Genomic DNA, 19,102 nt, shown 5'->3' on the forward strand with positions numbered 1-19,102 from the left:
GGGTTGAGCCAAAGTGCTGAACAAACACAAAGAAAAGGTTAGCTAATAAGTCATAACAATAAGACCACACATCTACACAAAGGCCATCTACACAAACTAAGTGTGATTATTCGTAGCAAGACAGCATTAGTAGCAGTGACAAGAAAATAGATAAGATAAATAAAAATAAATAAGGAAAATTAAAACACAGTTTGTAGTGTACCATACCATAAAGGTAGTACAATTACTGAAAGAGTGTGTGTATGTGTAAGACTGCATGTAGACTGTAGGAGAAAGAGCACTCTCAACAGCACAACATAGAGAAATGTCATATGGTTTCATGACATGGTACTGTAGTGGAAAGGGAGAGGAGAAAGAGCACTCTCAACAACACAACATAGAGAAATGTCATATGGTTTCATGACATGGTACTGTATGTCATGTGAACACTGGAAATCCATGATGAGAACAAAGAGAAATAAACCCTCCATTATGGTACACTAAAAACTGTATTTTGTGAGAACACTCTTCCAACTTCCATATTGAAGGATATTCTGTATCCCAGTCATGTTCTACATTGCTTCTGGAATCTTCGTGGGTTCGCATCATTTTCTATATGGTTTCTGCAATCTGCTATAGATGTCTGTAGATGAGTCATCCTCCCCATTCGTTTCACAGGACCTGCTGACAGAATTCAATGAAACAATTAATCAGATTTTATGCTACTGATCTACTTTACAATATGGCTTTCTAAGATATTCAGAACGTAATTCGAGAAGATCCATCACATTCCTTAAATTACAAAAATATGTATGTATACCTTAAGCATTACCTGAAACCTACCCACTGATTTAATTTCCTAAAACATCTCTAAATTAGAACATTGACTAGCCGTGTACACACTTATATTCATCCCCAATATGTAAATAATTCCAGTAAATGCCATAAATTACAGTTATATGTTGAAACTGCGTTGCCTGAAACCAAAGCCCACCTGAGCTGGGATGGGTGCTGGGACTGGACTCCACTGTAGATGACCGAGTCCTCCTGGTCAGCATGAGCAGGAGACCTTCAAGAGACACACCAGAACCAAATAAAACTGTATTAGAGAACGCAGAACCATGAGGGTGAACACCAGAACCAAATAAAGCCGTATTAGAGAACACAGAACCATGAAAGTGAACACCAGAACCAAATAAAACTGTATTAGAGAACACAGAACCATGAGGGTGAACACCAGAACCAAATACAACTACATTTGAGAACACAGAACCCAGAGAACCCAGTGAACACCAGAGGCATATAAAACCATATTATAGAATACAGAGAGAGATAACATGACTCCTATAAACCTATATTCTATACACACCACTTCTAGACCTCTACCATTTCTCAGATGGTCTCCAAATGGCACATTTATGCTATATGTTTAGGGCTTATAGATAAAGATAGGCGGGTTGCCACCAAACTAGGGAATCTACACTACAAGCAAGGCGTATTAAGCGAAAGTGAAACGTAAGTTAATCTATGTGACATAACAATGCATGTCGCCTAGCTACGGGTATGTAATTGTTCCGTTGCTGCACTTCCTGTAGACTGTGCTGCAGAATAGTGACTTTCCACAACTCTGCTTTGTTTACATGTCCAATCACACACCATGGCAAACTTGACAAAGAAATCTTGAAAAAATGCTGTATTTTTATTTTTAATGTTTGTTTGTGTGTTTGTTGACAGAGGGCCGCTGGCACTGGTCAGAGCTCAGTTCAAGAAATTGAGATGTAGAAAGGAATTGTGTACTTCTCAGTGGTTAAAGAGAACGAATATAAGGGTTGTGTGGAATGTGTGGTTCAGATTACTTTGAGGTCAGGCGCTCACCGCTCTCCAGCTCTGGCCTTTTTAAACTGGACACTGGCCTTTTGAAACTTTTTAAACTGGACACTGGCGTACTGGACGTTTGCCTCGTCAGCTGCTGCTCCTGTCTCTGTAGAGTAGTGGTGTTGGACAGTAGAGTACACAGCATCATCCTCTGCTGCCCCTGCACTGGGGGGAGTCTGGGGACCGGCAGCTCCATGCTGGGTAGATGCATGGAAGCCGATGTTGGCATATAGGTCTTCATCCTGATCCTAGAAACGTGTCGGATTTGAGAAACAACACAAACAACACAATTATGTTATTCATTCAGGAAATTAATTAAAATAAACAAACAAAAACGTTTAACTCACCATGTCATGTTTGATTGACCCCTTATTTCCTTTTTGACCCCTGTCAATAAGAGCCAAATTGAAGGCAGTTTTTTTTTATTATTATTATCATCATTTAAGTTCTATTATTTATTGTTATCCTAGACTAGGATTGGCTGAATTGAATTGGATTGAATGTTAGGCCTCATTTGTAAGTTGCATTGAATCAAAGCATTAGCTAAAAGTAATACATGTAAATGTATTGTATTGCTAAGCAATGTGAACTAAGTAGCATAAATAAAGTAGAAGAGCAGGACTGTTATTGTAACTCATGATGAAAAACAAACCTCATGCAGAAAACAGCACAGAGAAGAATCAAGGCTCCACAAACTGTGATGCCAATGAGGACGTACATCAACACGGTGCTGTTGTCTGTGATAACTTACAGTAGAGAGAGAGAGAAAGAGAGAGAGGGAGAGGGAGGGAGAAAGAGAGAGAGAGAGGGGGGAGAGATCATCCAACAGCAGATCAGAAGATGCATATACATGTAAGCTCCATATTCATGTGTCGTGTATATGCACTATGTGTTTGATATTTAGATGATGTGTGTGCATATCTGTGAAGATAATCAATGTATTAATTGTGTGTGTGTGTGTGTGTGTGCATGTATGTGTTGTGTGCGTATGTGTGTGTGTGTGTGTGAGAGAGAGAGAGAGAGAGAGAGAGAGAGAGAGAGAGAGAGAGAGAGAGAGGTACCATTCAATTGTATGGGAGTAGAGTTCTCAGCTCCATATTTGTTCCTGGTCTCACAGTAGTACTGTCCTCCATCCTCAGATCTGATGTTAATGATGCTGTACTGCTGCCCTGATCCTACTGGAGTGGACTCATTCACCTTAAACCAGGTGTAGTTCTCCACTGGTGGGTTGGCATCACTACTGCAGGTTAAATTGACTGAAGCGCCCTCTATAGTCTCATTAGGAGAAGAGACTTGAGTGTTTCTTGGTTGATCTAAAAAAAAAGATCAATAAGTATACAATCAAACTGGAAGGCAATTATAGAAGATATTATAATTGTCACTTTCACCATGACAACCACGTGTCAATCGATACAGTAAGTAATTTTGGAAAGAAATGTCTTCTAAATGAATAAATGTAAAGGAATGCAACCATGACAACCATGTGTTAAACCAATCAATCAAATACAAATCAATCAAATTAAAAAACAAATGAAATCAAAAAATAAATACTTACATAAAACATTTAGTGACACAGGTGTGGAGTTCCAATGGCCCAGATCATTAACGGCCCTACAAAGATATTCTCCACTGTCCTGAGGACCAAGCCGATCAAACGTAAATATCGCCCCCTCTCCCACCATCTGGTCTCCAGCTCCACTTCTCCTGGACCAGGTGTATTGTCCAGGTGGGTTTGCTTTGCTGCTGCAGGTCAGATTCACCTGTGAACCTTCAACCAACTGACCAGAGGGATCGATATGCACAGTAGTCTCTTTTGGGGAATCTGTAGGGATAGCAACATGAACAGTCAAATCTCTCACTTTTGTATACGTTATTGTAACATTACAACACTACGTTATTGTGGCCAGTTTTACAGCATTACATAATTTAATGCAATCTAGTGAACTCACACTGAACATTTAATCTCAATGGTGATGAAGGGAGATCCTCATGGCCTCTAACAGCACAGGTGTAGCTTCCCTCATCTTCTATGCTGACTGGGTGGAGTTGCAGCTGGTTGTAGGTAATCTGCTTCTTCTCTACAGGACGTCCATCTTTACTCCAGATGAATGAAGGGCTTCCACTCAGAATGCAGGTGGTCTTGCAGGTGAGAGTCACATGATGTCCCTCCTTTGGTCTCTGGTCACAGTGCACAGATAAGTCTTAAAAAGGAAATTAATAATGAAAATGTCATTAAAAAAATGAAATGTGCTGCTCCACTTTTTTTAGAATTCCTAACTGCTGTTGCTTTTTACAAGTACTTTGACTGTTTAACATTTGTCAGTTTACCTGTGAGACGCAGTGAAACACCTGGTCGTCCAATCCATTTCTGTCCTGTTGTCCATGTGGTGATTTTGCAGTAATACATGGCTGCATCTGCTCTGGTCAGTTTTAATATGTGCAGAGTGCACTTTTTGGCCCCGTTCCTGCAGTCCACCTGAACCCTCCCTGTGTACTTTGGACTTTGGATGAGATCAGCTGGGTCAACAGTGTCCTCTATAGTCCAGTAGGCTTTCTTAAGAGTCAGACGCCTAGGGTATGTGTATGAGCAGGACATGTTCACTGAAGAGCCTTCTAGAGTGCAGATGTTCTGTTGGTTGTACTTTACAGACCAATTTGCTGTGCCAGCATCTAAAATCACAAGTACTGTACAAGTCATATGCGAAAGACTCCCACAGCCATATCATTTTAGATTTACAAACCAACACCTCAACACCAGATGTGTAATGGCTAATTACTGGGCTAATGAGCAGTAACCAACACCTCAACATGTGTAATGGCTAATTACTAGGCTAATGAGCAGTGACCAACACCTCAACACCAGGTGTAATGGCGAATTACTAATGAGCAGTAACCAACACCTCAACACCAGATGTGTAATGGCTAATTATTAGGCTAATGAGCAGAGACCAACACCTCAACACCAGATATGTAATGGCTAATTATTTGGCTAATGAGCAGTAACCAACACCTCAACACCAGATGTGTAATGAGCAGTAACCGACACCTCAACATGTTTAATGGCTAATTACTAGGCTAATGAGCAGTAACCAACAACTCAACATGTGTAATGGCTAATTATTAGGCTAATGAGCAGTGACCAACACCTCAACACCAGATGTGTAATGGCTAATTACTAATGAGCAGTAACCAACACCTCAACACCAGATGTGTAATGGCTAATTACTAGGCTAATGAGCAGTAACCGACCCCTCAGCACCAGATGTGTAATGGCTAATTACTGGGCTAATGAGCAGAGACCAACACCTCAACACCAGATGTGTAATGGCTAATTACTGGGACAATGAGCAGAGACCAACACCTCAACACCAGATGTGAGGGGTTGATTCCCGGTTGCCACTGCTGTGTCTTTGCAAAATAAGTCGCTTTTCTACAAAAAGTGTCAGCTGTTTAAAAAAGTAGATATGCTACATGCTACGACCACTCTGCCAATTTTGAAATTCAAAATTCAAGAAAATAAGGAAGGTTACTCAGAATGTCAGTGTTGGCCAAGTATATTCCAAAACTGTAAAACGGCATACAAAAACCCTAAGTAAAGTCTGCAAAGGGCCAGGATCATGATACTCATGTTGCAGTAAAGTTGTTTTAATGATTGATTTTGTGTTGTTATAACAACTTATGCATGTTGTCAAGCTATACATTTTTTTTCAGTAGAAAGGGAAGTTACATGTGAAGGCCTGAAAAAAAACACTGAGCTTGAAACTACCTTTTCTTGAATTGACAGTGTAATAGAAATTACCTTGGATCATAAACATCACAAGCAGAGACACGGAATGGGGTCTCATCAGGAACATCATCCTCACAGCAGCTTACACAAGCCTGAAAATGACATGACACACATATCTGGGTGTAAACGCAAATGGCTCCCTCCTGCAGCCATGGTCAAGGTGAAATAAAATGGTAGGACAATTGACATATGGTATAACATTACACAGTATATTGCATTATCTGTCAAAATCATTGTTAGTTGTGATATTGCTGAAAGCTTGTTTAAGGTTTTTTTTTTTTTTTTTTTTTTTTAAATTGTGGTAGGAGAGTCTTACCGTTCTCTGATGCACTGGTGGCGTGTGTGTCTTTTTCTCTTGATTGAGAAACAGAGCAAACTCTTGTTTTTGCTCACACACACTGTTACATCTGATCAGCATGATGCTGCACAATAACTTCTTCATTCTATTTCAGCATTCTTTAGCACATGTTCACTAATTATTAATTTATTTATTTGTCTATGAGAACATGTTTATTGTCTATACATTCTTTAGCACATGTTCACTAATTATTAATTTATTTATTAGTCTATGAGAACATGTTTATTTTCTATACATTCTAATGATTGCAATGCTTCCCATCAAGAGAAAATGAAAAAGATGAATAATTTTGAACCTGAATTTATCCAGTGACAAGGTTTTTGTACTTGAAATGTATACAAATGATTGCATATTTCATTAGATTATACTATTTGCATATTGATAAGTCAATTTTCAGGAAATATGCAATACAAAAAAGACTTTATCCAGTGACAAGGTTTAGAGTATAGATTATAAGTTAGATGCTAGAGTATTGGCATATTGATATGCAAAATGACCTGATGTAAATACACAGCTGGGGAAATGTTGTGGGGATATCTATTAGTTATTACCATGGTCAACAGTAATATACCCTGCATAGGCATAACAGGGTGATAAAACACAAAAAGTTACCACACATATGACTATGACTTTTATGATGATTTTACGCACAACAATCATTTTTATTTGTATTCTCTCTCCCCTTTGACTGTGGCAAATCAGTGGATGGCAGAGGGCTCCCTCTCTTGTTGGTCTTGGGAACTGCAGGGATATATGGGCACAGTGACAAACAGACGATAACCTCAGATGCACTGTATAAAAGAGCAGAGTGAACTCACAGCATCAGTCTGTGTTCAAGCCTGTGAATCTCTGCCATTATACAGTACAGGTAGAGAACTCTCCGGAACAGAAGGCTGCACATCGACACATCCTAAGCCTGTAACTGCATGTAACGTTTATAAATGACACAAGTTCAACCAGGCACCTCGGAGTGACATTGCTAACTTAGATGGGACTTATGGCATTTTTGCCAATCAGCTTTTTGTACTTTTTAACAAAAAACAAAAACAAATTGTTCACTGCTAGGTAGACACATGCACCTGTTCTGCAATAAAAACATTATTTTGCACTCACACCACCCCATAACTCCAGCAGTCTGTTCAGGCTACAGGGAACTGTTTATATGAAGTCCGTTTTTATTTTGTTGTATTTTCAGTATTCACCAGCAGGTGCAACAGCACCGAAAACAGTTTTTCTTCCGAAATGCATTACACCTTTATGCAATAGTGCAAACTCAACTCAACACTACTCAGACCAAGGAGATGGTGGTGGATTTCCGTAGGTCTAAGCCCGCTCTGCTACCAGTCTCTATTCAGGAGGTCAATGTGGAGGTGGTAAACACTAACAAGTATTTGGGGATACACCTGGACAATAAACTGGACTGGTCAGCCACCACTGAAGCACTCTAGAAGAAAGGGCAAAGCCGGCTGTACGTCATGACCTCACCATGCAGACAGAACTACAGGCCAGTCCCGGCCCTGTCACTGCAAGAGTCTCATGCTTGATCACCCTCAAACACACTGTGGATTTTTTATTTAATTTATATAGTATATTTAGTATTTAGTTTTGTTATTTTTGTTATCTTCTACTGTCTCTATTGTACAGTGGAGTTTGGTTATATGTTTATACTTACGTATACTCATATTTACCATTTCTGCTGTAAGTGCATGTTGTGTGTGATGTCTGTATGCTACCGAGACCTTTGAATTTCCCCTAGGGATCAATAAAGTATCTATCTATCTATCTATTTATCTATCTATCTATCTATGAGGAGGCTGCGGTCCTTCAATGTCTGCGGCATATTCTCCTCTGGATGTTTTGCCAGCCTGTTGTTGCCAGCGTCCTCTCCTATGCTGTGGTATGCTGGGGGGGGCACTAAGAAGAGGGATGCTGGGCGACTGGACAGGCCGGTAAGGAAAGCTGGCTCTGTCGTGGGAGCTGAACTGGAGTGCTTCACTTCAATATCAGATAAAAGTACCCTGAACAAACTGATTATCATTTTGGACAATGACTGTCATCCACTCTGCATTACTATCACAAAGCAGAATAGCATGATCAGCTGGAGACTACACTCAGTGCCATGCATAACTGACAGACTGAGGAAGTCATTTGTCCCCAGGCCCATACAACTCTTCAATGCTTCACTAAAGGGGAGAGGAGAGATGGACTTCTCTGCATATCTGTCTCTCTCTCCACCACTTCCATGACCCTTTCAAGAGAGTTCCATTATCATAGAATGTTCAAGCATTGTTTTTGTTTTTATTGTTGAAAGGGTCTATACCAGTGTTGTGTACTGACTGTCCACTGGTTCACCATCTACTGCTTACATTAGCCCATGGGCACAACCCCTCCCTCCTTCCCCCAGCCTGGACTGAGGCCTAACTTCATACTTGACCAAATTGGCTGTAACCCTATTACTTCAGACCTCTTATATTGCCTGTTGATTTGTGTCTCTTCTTTCTACTAAACTTTAGCCTGCATGCACTGCTATAGCTTTTATATGACTTTGTCTACATTATTCTCTTATATTGTCCATGTTTAATGCTGGTCTCCAGACTTTATCCTTGCACTGTTGGACTTATTTGCACTACCACCATGACACACATTCTTATAGAGCACCTTGCCATGCATACTGAATCACAGGGCCAGTCCCTGCCCTGTCACATCAAGTGTTTCATGCTTGTACATCCCTTAGTACATTCATGTGGATTTTTGATTTGATATATCTATCTATCTATCTATCTATCTATCTATTTATCTACATAAAATAAGTAATATGTACTGATTTATTTAAACATGTTGGAAATATTATGATTTGGATTAAGGCTCTTTATTACTGAATGTTGCACAAAATGCTGAATTTCGTTACAAAATACAGGAGTTATAACATATAGTGGTATTATAGCCGAACAGCCAGGTTACATTAAGTGCACAAGTGAAGCGTTTTGTTCAAATATAGAAAATAATAGTTTTAGAAGAGTGGTCTACTTATTATGACCGCCGCTAGCGAAGCTAGCGAAGCGGTCATATAGGGATTGTCAAAGTTTTTAGTTTTTTTTCCCCGTCATCTACACCTTGAATCTTTGGTCAACGATACCCGGGACACCGAACCACCGGGACACATGAAATTTGGTGGGTATGTAGCCCCACTACACTTTTACGGAAAATTTTTGTTTCGTCCCCGGGGTCCACTCCCCCCCCATGCTGGGCCCCCCGAACCGCAAAAAAAGCAGTTTTTCCTAAATAACTACCTGAACCGTGGCACCGAGGATGAAGAATCTTTTATGGTATGTAGGTCTCAAGGGCCCACATCAATCTGGCCCATAATCACTCATTTGTGATTTGAACCCCTCCGGTAAAAAATGAAAATGCAATATTATTCTGCTTTAATCACCCCTATCTTCAGTTAAGATGTTCAGAACTGCACCACATTTTATTTGTATGATTGACCTGGCATTCTCTGGGGGTATGCCAAGTTTCATAGAATTTCATCCATGGGGGGGTCTTAAAAATAGATTATGTGTACATTTAGTGACTGTACACTCATTGGCCTGTAGATGGCGGTGCACACATATACACATGCACACACACACAGGCACCCACATACTATCGGTATTAGAACGGCCGATACATAATTACAAATTCAGTAGGATTAAAAGAAAGCCAAAATATATATTCATCCAGGCGCGCCTGCAGGTGTACGTCCGTACGCACTTTGCGTACCATCAGGCTCAACAGCGAGAGAAAATTTCCCTTGTGTGTGTGTGTGTATTCACACCAAATTGGCCTACCATACCTTCCCAACTATGCACAGTATCCCATTAGCTGCATGCCATCAGGCTATTTACCATTTTCTATTACGTAAAGTTAGTGAACACGTTATAAAAATTAACGTGCACACATTTTGTTTGAGCAGGAGAGAGAATACGCACGCAGGCACGCAATAGGCTACTTGTTTTCTTTTACTCGGCTATCTATAGTTATCAGCACACAATGTTGAGCTAATTCACTAACTCAATACTCATCATGGATATCACAAGTTTTAAACAACGAAAACAGAAAGGATGGAGGCAGCAAAGCTAGGAGTTATTCCAGATGGACAAGAACAAGGTAGGCAATCGGTGTGCTTGTCAGAATGTTAGACTGCACTAGGCTATAGCCAGACGTCACGTTACGCTAGAACAAAACTAAAGGTATCTTTAGCCTGTAGCTATAGGGCTGTATCAAGTTGTCCAAATGAATAGGTCATTGTAGACGTTGTCGTTGTATTATTGCATGTGGATGTTGTTATGCTATGTAGGCTACTTTTTTGCTGACTGACCAATGCACGGACCTACGGAGCCCTCCGGGTGACATGGGGAAAAAAAACATGGGTTAGAAAAAAAAAAAAAAAAAACATGAAGAAGAAAAAAAAAACGATGCACTTTTGCGGGATCTCATTGCGGGATCTCGCAAAGTTTTGCGAGATTTCGCAAAAAGTTTTGCGGGATCTGCGGGATTGCCTAACAGACAGCAGCCTAATTTAGAGGTATCACCAGGGTGCGATTTGTAGGGGGGGATGGTGAGGATTTCCCCAACTCTGGTTTTCCTATCCCTACCTCTGCTAAATTATTTTTATCTGCAGTGGGGACAAGGATTAAACCCCTTGATAGCGATGAATGCAACTTAACTGCTAGCCTACTTAAACTCTTGAAATCTAGCGATCTTCAGTGTCAATACATCAGAGTAGGCTATTCAGTAGCCTTCTGGCAGACGGCGCATATTTCTGAACGTCATCGAACACAAAAACATTGTAACATTTTCAGTCCCTCTCAACATTTTAGTGCGGGAACTTCCGCAGGGAAAACAGCGCTGAACCAAACATGAAACGCGCTCAGAGCAGCATATCGTCTTACTTTAAAAATAGTAGTTTGCGGAGGACGAACGAGAAAGCACTCGTTTGATAAATCAGCCAGTAGGCTAGGCCTAGTAGACAAATAACGTACAGAAATAATCTGTACAGCAAAAACAAATCTTGGTGGGTATTTAAACTATCTAGCGGGTGTTTTCATAGGTGCCAACTCTCACGCATTGGCCGTGAGACACACGCATTTGATTAGTTTCACACGCTCACACGCCACACCCCCGATTTCTCACGCTGAAGTGTCAACCCGGTCGGTCAGATGCCTGAAAAATGAGTTTAGCCTATCTATAGATCTACCTGTTGAGCCACGGTTATGCTTTCAGAGACGGTGAGAGGGTTCAAGAGCACCCCCTGTCTGTGGAATTTTCAAAATGTTCTCTCATTTGCGATGCTACTTCAGAAGCCATCCCAGGCGCATCCCCCCCGCATTTCCCCGGCTTCAGGTATGCTTTGAGTATTATTGAGTATTTTTCACGCTGTGTCAACCTGGTAGGTCATATGTATAGGTAAACCTATACATATGATATCACACATCATGTGAACGTTCGGAATCTAAGCTTTCCAATGATATTAGCGCCAAGTTTCTGTGATAAATGGTTCGCGAGAGAATTAACATTGAACCGACGTGCAATTTAGGCTAATCATATTTGCATTTACCCATTACTCTCGGTTTAATATTTCACTAACCCTTCACACAACACGTGGAAAACCCTATTTCACAATAAACAGCAAACCTACCGAATACGAGGATATAAAGCATGCCTCTGTGCAATAAGTGGTTCCTGAGTAATCCGGTTTTGAAATTGCAACACATTTCTACATAGCCTCATTGGGGCGAAATTATAATGTATTCTAATATAAACTATTTGTCAGTAGGCTTACATACATTTTTGTAAATTGCTCAGCCATAGATTATCCCACTATCATGGTTCTTATATTGTCAGGTTCCAGCCAATCCCATTACAGATAAATGAATATATTTATATTGGCATGCTTCCTAGTGACATTAATACAAAAATATGAAGAAAATCAAATAACGAGACACAAATATTGATATAAAGCCTGACATAAGCCATATGCAAACATTCACATCATGCAGATATGGGTACATCCTGAAAAAGGAATAGCATGTAGGCTATGGCCATTACAATGACCAATATATTATCTTAAATAAACTAGCTGAATAACACAGGTGACCACTTCTGCATAATTTCATGGAGTGCTGAAATGTACACACATTTTTGAACATTTCTGAACTGTGAAATGTAGCATATGTTTTTGTGGTTGTGAACTTATTACAATATCACTATAACTATTCCACCTGTGTGTGCATGGTTATAATTCTGAAGTGCAAAATAGCTTAGGCTACAGCACAAATATTTCCATAAAAATAAGCAAGTCTGACCTCTGAATTTATTTTGAAAGTGCACCTGATTGATGCATTTAAAAGTTAAAATATACAAACATTTCTTAAATTCTTACAAAACACCCACCCACTTTTTAAAATTGTTAGTTTGGACCCCCCCCCCACACACACACACACACTTTTTCTCCCATTTGCGCGTAAATCGCTCATAAACTTTTTTTTTTTTTGTTACACGCATTCTCCCATTCCGCTTCGGTCACACACACACAGTGACAAGCGCCAAATCCCCCGCAGTGTTGAAGAGATCAGTCGTCCCCCTCACTTTTGATAAGGTAAAAAGCCTTATAGGTACGCCAAATAAATAATAACCTATAGGTTTACGCTAGGCTATGTAAAACTCCCCATTAACAGCATCACGTCACTAACCACAGCTAAGACTGCACAATCTCTATTCACTCTGTTGGATATCTGAAGCCAGTTTGTCTACTTAGATACTGTGAATCCTCAAATTATGGCCGGGGTCTTAAGACAAAGTACAGGCCTTTAGGGGCAGGGTTGTATTCGAGACAGCCCTTTATTTCTTATGCGAGTTTTATTTTGAGACATGCGTTTCTTGGAGCGGCATACTGGTAGGCCTTCAAAAGCATGACATTTTCGGTTTAGTTTGATATTTAATTTACTTTTGGACTGTTTGATTATATTGTTAAATGTTGGGACTGATGGGCACTGAAATCTGGGGAGGTATTTGATGATCACTATTACGTTCCATGTAGTTAAAAGAGTGTCGGGATTTCAAACAAACCATCCGCTTTCATGCGTTCATTGAACGTCCGCGGTGCTGTAATGGAAACCTTATTGCGTAGCCAAGTAGCCTATTGAGTTATTTTTAAATTATGCATGATTTACTTTTTATTAATTTCGTAGGCTGGCTTTATTTTGTTATATAGAAGTATCTAAATAACCTGTTAAAATGTAACAGAATTCAGGAAAATGCATCTAGTCCAAAAAAAAATTTCTGGGGGAGGACCCCCCCCGCTGAAATATCCAACCCACTTTCACAATGCCTCCGACGCCCATGGTCCTAGTAGTAGGCTATCCCTTTGATACCAATGTTCATATAACTCTGGGACCCTGGTCCCAGGGATGGATTACTGCATGGGCCTTCCGGGCCCAGACCCAGGGGCCCAAGGTGTCAGGGGGGCCTGAAGCCCAAGCCTTTGCATGGAATCATTGCCTCAATATCAACACATCAGGATGTAGGCTATGAATCTGATTGAATTGCACCAGAATACAGGAAATCACATTAAACAAATTAAAAAAAAATCTGGGGGAGTACCCCCAAATCCCCCTTCCACATATGCGACAATTAGTGGGGAGCCCTTAATACATCTGGGCCCAGGGGCCCGAAAGCTCATAATCCGTCCATGCCTGGTCCCTACACCTGAGAACCACTGATGTACGTTTTTTTACTGTACGGTATAATGCTGAATGAGCCAAACAAAAATGTACGCAGCAAAATTTTGGTTGGCCCCACCAAATCTCACTCCAAGGTTTTTTGAAAAGTTGGCAGCCCTGTGTTTTAACAGCTGCAAGAAATAGAAGCTTATGGCCCATATGTTCTGGTTCGTAAATTATTTTCATAAAACTTCAAGTTGCCCTATAACTTCTCTCCAAACTCTTCACTGCACTGTAGCCAATTAACTGACAGTATGATAGTAAGCTATTTATTTTCTGTAGGCTTCAATAAACACATTTATTTTTTTTCAACTTTTACAATATTACGCACTTGGCTACTGAACGCAAATCTGCAGGAGAGAGAATGCACGCAGCCTACGCAGCGTGTAGCGCAATGTGTAGGCTATTTGTATACCAACTAACACTGTTAGCCAATTCACTAACTCAAGACTTCAGTGTCATCATATACAACATTTTACATAACAAATACAGAAAGGATGGAGGCAGCAAAGGTAGAGGAGTCATTTCAGATGGGTCAAGAACAAGGTGAATTTGTATGTTTCTCAAAACGTAGTCCAACCCTGCATTAGAGGAGCTGAGCACACTCGCTGTTTAAAGTCATATACAACGGTAAACTAAAACTAAGCTAAAGGTAAATGTTACAAAGTTGGCAAAATTAATATAGGCTATTATTAGCTATGAAATTACTAGGCTATGAATCGTTCGTTCATTTTTTTTTTTTTTTTTTTAAAAGAGGAGTCATTTCAGATGGGTCAAGAACAAGGTGAATTTGTATGTTTCTCAAAACGTAGTCCAACCCTGCATTAGAGGAGCTGAGCTCACTCGCTGTTTAAAGTCATATACAACGGTAAACTAAAACTAAGCTAAAGGTAAATGTTACAAAGTTGGCAAAATTAATATAGGCTATTATTAGCTATGAAATTACTATGAATCGTTCGTTCATTTTTATGAACGGGGTTACAAACATATTCAAAATCCCCCCCCCCCCCTGTTTTTTACACAAATCGCACCCTGGGTATCACTAATACCTATTAAATAAATGTAAAGGACACAGAACTGTAAGCTCAAATTCAAAAACGTTTGAAGTCTACCCAAACATATGCAAAGGGAATATATATAAATTGTGTTGCATATAGCCAGCTTAATTAATGTCAATTTAAAGATTATGATTAGCAGTTTCTATGCATTTTTCCATTGATAGTTACAGGAAGCCACGTTTTGTTTAAACTATTGTTGCTTCTAGCCCACGTTACCTCCAGTTTCACTTGCTGCAGGGACGCACACATTGCATGATCGATCATAAGCGTTCTATCTCCGATGTAGAACTCAAATGTGTCTTGACGCCGCCGTTTGTAAGATCAGATCAAATAAAACGTTCTAAATGGAACGCGATGTAATTAAGCTGTTCCTTTCCAAGCGTCTTGGAGACGTACTGTATGTGTGCTGACTGGGCTATGTCTACATAGTTGATGACACCAAATGAATAAGTATTGTAATTATGTTATTGGTAGTCGGAGGAGGAGTTACACACACACACACACACACACACACACAACTCGGGATTTACTTTTCACAGTTTATTCACAAGAATTAATTAATACACCATTACCTCCCACACACAACCACCCCGCATTCATACAACCCGCTTAAACTAGCCCTCTCTATGGCCGAGTTAAACTAGGGGAAGGGACTGGCCATTAACCCCGGCCGGGGGCTAAACTCAAAGCGCGCACACACACACACGCGCGCACACACACACACACACACACAGTAGGCCACACTAGACAACAATAACAAGGCAATCAATAGACTGAGCTAGATCACAGGGTCCTATGACCGGCTTTGAGAAAGTACTGGTTTAGTCCGTACAGCAGCTCCAGCCTGGAGCGTTATGAGACTGACCGTAAGTGTCCAGAGATAATTCAGAGTCCGCAAGTAGCCTAATCCACAGAGTTCGCAAGTATCCACAGTGTTCGCAAGTAATCCACAATGTTCGCAAGTAATCCACAACGTTCGCAAGTAGCCATTCACTACAGTATGCTGCAAATGAGCAGATGTGTGAAGCACCGGGCATAACTTAATTTCGCGGCTACGTGGAACAGTAGTAGGTTCATTGTTGAGGAGGCCCATAGTTTGACAAAAGCTGCAGATCATAGGCAGAGAAAGCATAATGCTCTGAGAACAGTAGCCAAAGGTTTTCCTGCAGAAACAGGTGCCTTGGTGCACGCACCCCGCTTTCACTTTGATTCCCTGCATTGTGGCAAAAACTGTCAGTCAGACAGTGAATTTTGGTTTACTAAATTAGCATAATGCGGTAACAATTATCATTTCAATTCTATCTGAAATCTGCTCACTGCAGACGTTACAATGCAGACCCTTGAAAGACAGCAGCTTTCAGCAGCAGCCTTGAAAGACGTACACTTTGAATTTGATCAGAGCGGCTCTGGTTCTTCACCTAACTTGGTGTGATTGGCTGGATGACCGTTCAATCAAATCAACAGACCTATTTGTGTCTCTGTGTGTTCGTTATAGAAACGCTTCCAACTCTTTACGGGAGCGTTTATTTCCATATTTTACTTTCAATTTAATCTGACAAAAAGTGTGGTGGATATAATCATGTTCCAGCAAAACTGTGTACATTATAACACCCACATCCCCCACGCTTGCTACGCGCCTGCGTGTGTGTCTGCACGCAGGTGTCTCCCTCTCCCTCCCGTGTCATAGGCCTATGTAATGTGTCCAGAAAACCCACAACACGCAACAGTGATAGAGCAATCATAGTATCATGATACGATTGCCATCTGGCGGTAGTGGTTTGTGGGCCTATTGGGGTCAAGTAGGAAGCCCAGCAAGTTCCAAAAGTAGAAAAAAAGTTTTGCGGGATCTCGCAAAACTTTTGCGAGATCTCGCAAAACTTTGCGAGATCCCGCAATGAGATTCCGCAAAAGTGCATCGTTTTTTTTTTTCTTCCTCATGTTTTTTTTTCCCCACTACTTTTTTTTTTTTTTTCTAACCCATGTTTTTTTTTCCCCATGTCACCCGGAGGGCTCCGTACGGACCAATATTGTTCACAAGTGTTTTTTTTTTTTGCGGGGGGGGGGGGGTGATGGGTGTGCGTACCATAGCATTAATTCCTGCAGGCGCCCCTGTATTCATCATCATCATCATGGCTGCATTTCCAGAATTGGCGATAAGTAGTCGTTTGTCCACTAGATGGCGCAAAAACTTTGCGAGATCCCGCAATGAGATTCCGCAAAAGTGCATCGTTTTTTTTTTTCTTCCTCATGTTTTTTTTTCCCCACTACTTTTTTTTTTTTTTTCTAACCCATGTTTTTTTTCCCCCATGTCACCCGGAGGGCTCCGTACGGACCAATATTGTTCACAAGTGTTTTTTTTTTTGCGGGGGGGGGGGGGGGGGGTGATGGGTGTGCGTACCATAGCATTAATTCCTGCAGGCGCCCCTGTATTCATCATCATCATCATGGCTGCATTTCCAGAATTGGCGATAAGTAGTCGTTTGTCCACTAGATGGCGCATCGTTGCAGTGAGACGTAATTTTGTTGGAAGTTAAACGTGGGTTGGAATAACAATGGACGCTTCCTACAAGGACTATAGTTTACCGCAGAGAACGTCTAATAAGGATAGGATGATGTTCACATGAAATGTAATTCCCATTTCTTCTTGAAGCCGAAATAAATCTGAGGATGTTTATCGGACATGCTTGGTTTTTACTGCAGGTACGTTAATCTTATAATATCAATAAGGACCTAGGTAATGTTACCGTTAGCGTTGGTTGAGTGATGGAGGCCAATTTGATTGATTGCATTTGTAGAAAACTATAAATGCGGTTATACCAAGCAAATTGATAGCAGCACTGTAATTGTATCTTTCGACTGTCATTTGTTGTTGCATGTGCTACAAAAATCATTCTGTGCAATGGAAGCTTTACCAACGTTACACCGGTCTGATACAGTTTTGCCTATACATGCGTGAGACTGAGACGCCTGTTTATTTTGTGTATAAGTGCGTGCAGGGTGTGAGAGGGGAATCGATGTGCTTTGATTCCAGCTTGGTAGTTGTAGTCTGTGAAATTAAAAAGCATGTGTGTGTGAAGTATCCAAACAATGACACCTTCATTTCATTATGGCTGCTTTAGCAACACACCTTAAGCTACTGTGTAGTGGGTCCCATTTAGAAGTGGCTACTTCATTCGCGCTTTCCTTGACTCATGGAGCTGCGTGAATTTTATTACAACTTTTCGCCACTATATGGCAGTTTAAGTCCGCTTGATACTGTAAGGCGTAAGCCATTGGTTTCCAAAGGAGATTTTATTTGTGTCGCCAGCATAGCCTATTAACAATTTATGTTGTAAACAGGCCTACCTTATAAGCCTACCTGTAGCTTAGGGAAGCTAACAGCTTTCTATTAGGATCTAGTTTGTTAGTTACAGTTTTGTCATAACTCCCTGATGCATTTTTGCATTTAGAATAGCCAGAGCGTGGACAATATCGGGTGCCTATGGACTAGGCTTGGTGAACCCAGCCTGATCTGCCCGCTATTTATTTTTTGATTTCTTAAAAGATTGAGGTTGGTCTGGTGAAAGCCAGACTAGCCATGGACCTCAGTTACACAATGCAAGGGAACATGAATCAGCCTATATTTGCACGAACAATAACGGACAACAGCTCTTCAACTTTGGCCTGTTAAAATGTGTATGAACAGTCTAGCGACACATTTCATCAAGGCCCATTTGGACATGTCAGTTATTTCCACTAGATGTAAAACAGCATTTCGTTTCAGACTACTGTTACTTAATTTGTGCATTAACAATAACGTTTCAGACTACTGTTACTTAATTTGTGCATTGACAATAAAGTATTACATGAACTAAAGATGACTAAAATCTTATGTAGAAGAAGAAACATTCACAAAAAGTCCATCCATCCAAAAATGACCTTTGTTTTTGATAGCTGTTGAAAACGGCATGGAACTGACAGAGATGTTTTTTGTTTATAAATAAATAAATAAATAAATAAATAAATAAATAACATTATGCTGATACCTTTTGCTTTTCCCAAATACAATGTAGCCTACAGGTGTAAGTGACCTTTCATCAATCCAGTTGCAATGGATGAACTGTGATGAACTGCCCTACTTGTGATTGTTTAGAGATGTTAAAGGTTTTATAACAATGCTACATCTTCTTTGGCTATTCTACAATCTATTCACCTTTTCAGCACCAGTAGGCTACTCTCTGTGCAGCCGCACACACACACTCATGCATGCGAAACAAGCATACACAAAAGTTTCAAGAGTGGG

The 19,102-nt window shown here is 40.5% G+C and overlaps 1 pseudogene; it reads left to right on the forward strand.

Moving 5' to 3' along the window:
* Window positions 1–19,102, forward strand: part of LOC143123348 (uncharacterized) — a 685,973-nt pseudogene that overhangs the window by 381,931 nt on the left and 284,940 nt on the right.

Source organism: Alosa pseudoharengus, unplaced genomic scaffold, assembly GCF_046254945.1.
Source record: "Alosa pseudoharengus isolate Yale_2024_CS ecotype anadromous, Long Island Sound unplaced genomic scaffold, YU_APseudo_1.1 YU_APseudo_1.1_scf_1, whole genome shotgun sequence".
NCBI lineage: Eukaryota > Metazoa > Chordata > Actinopteri > Clupeiformes > Clupeidae > Alosa > Alosa pseudoharengus.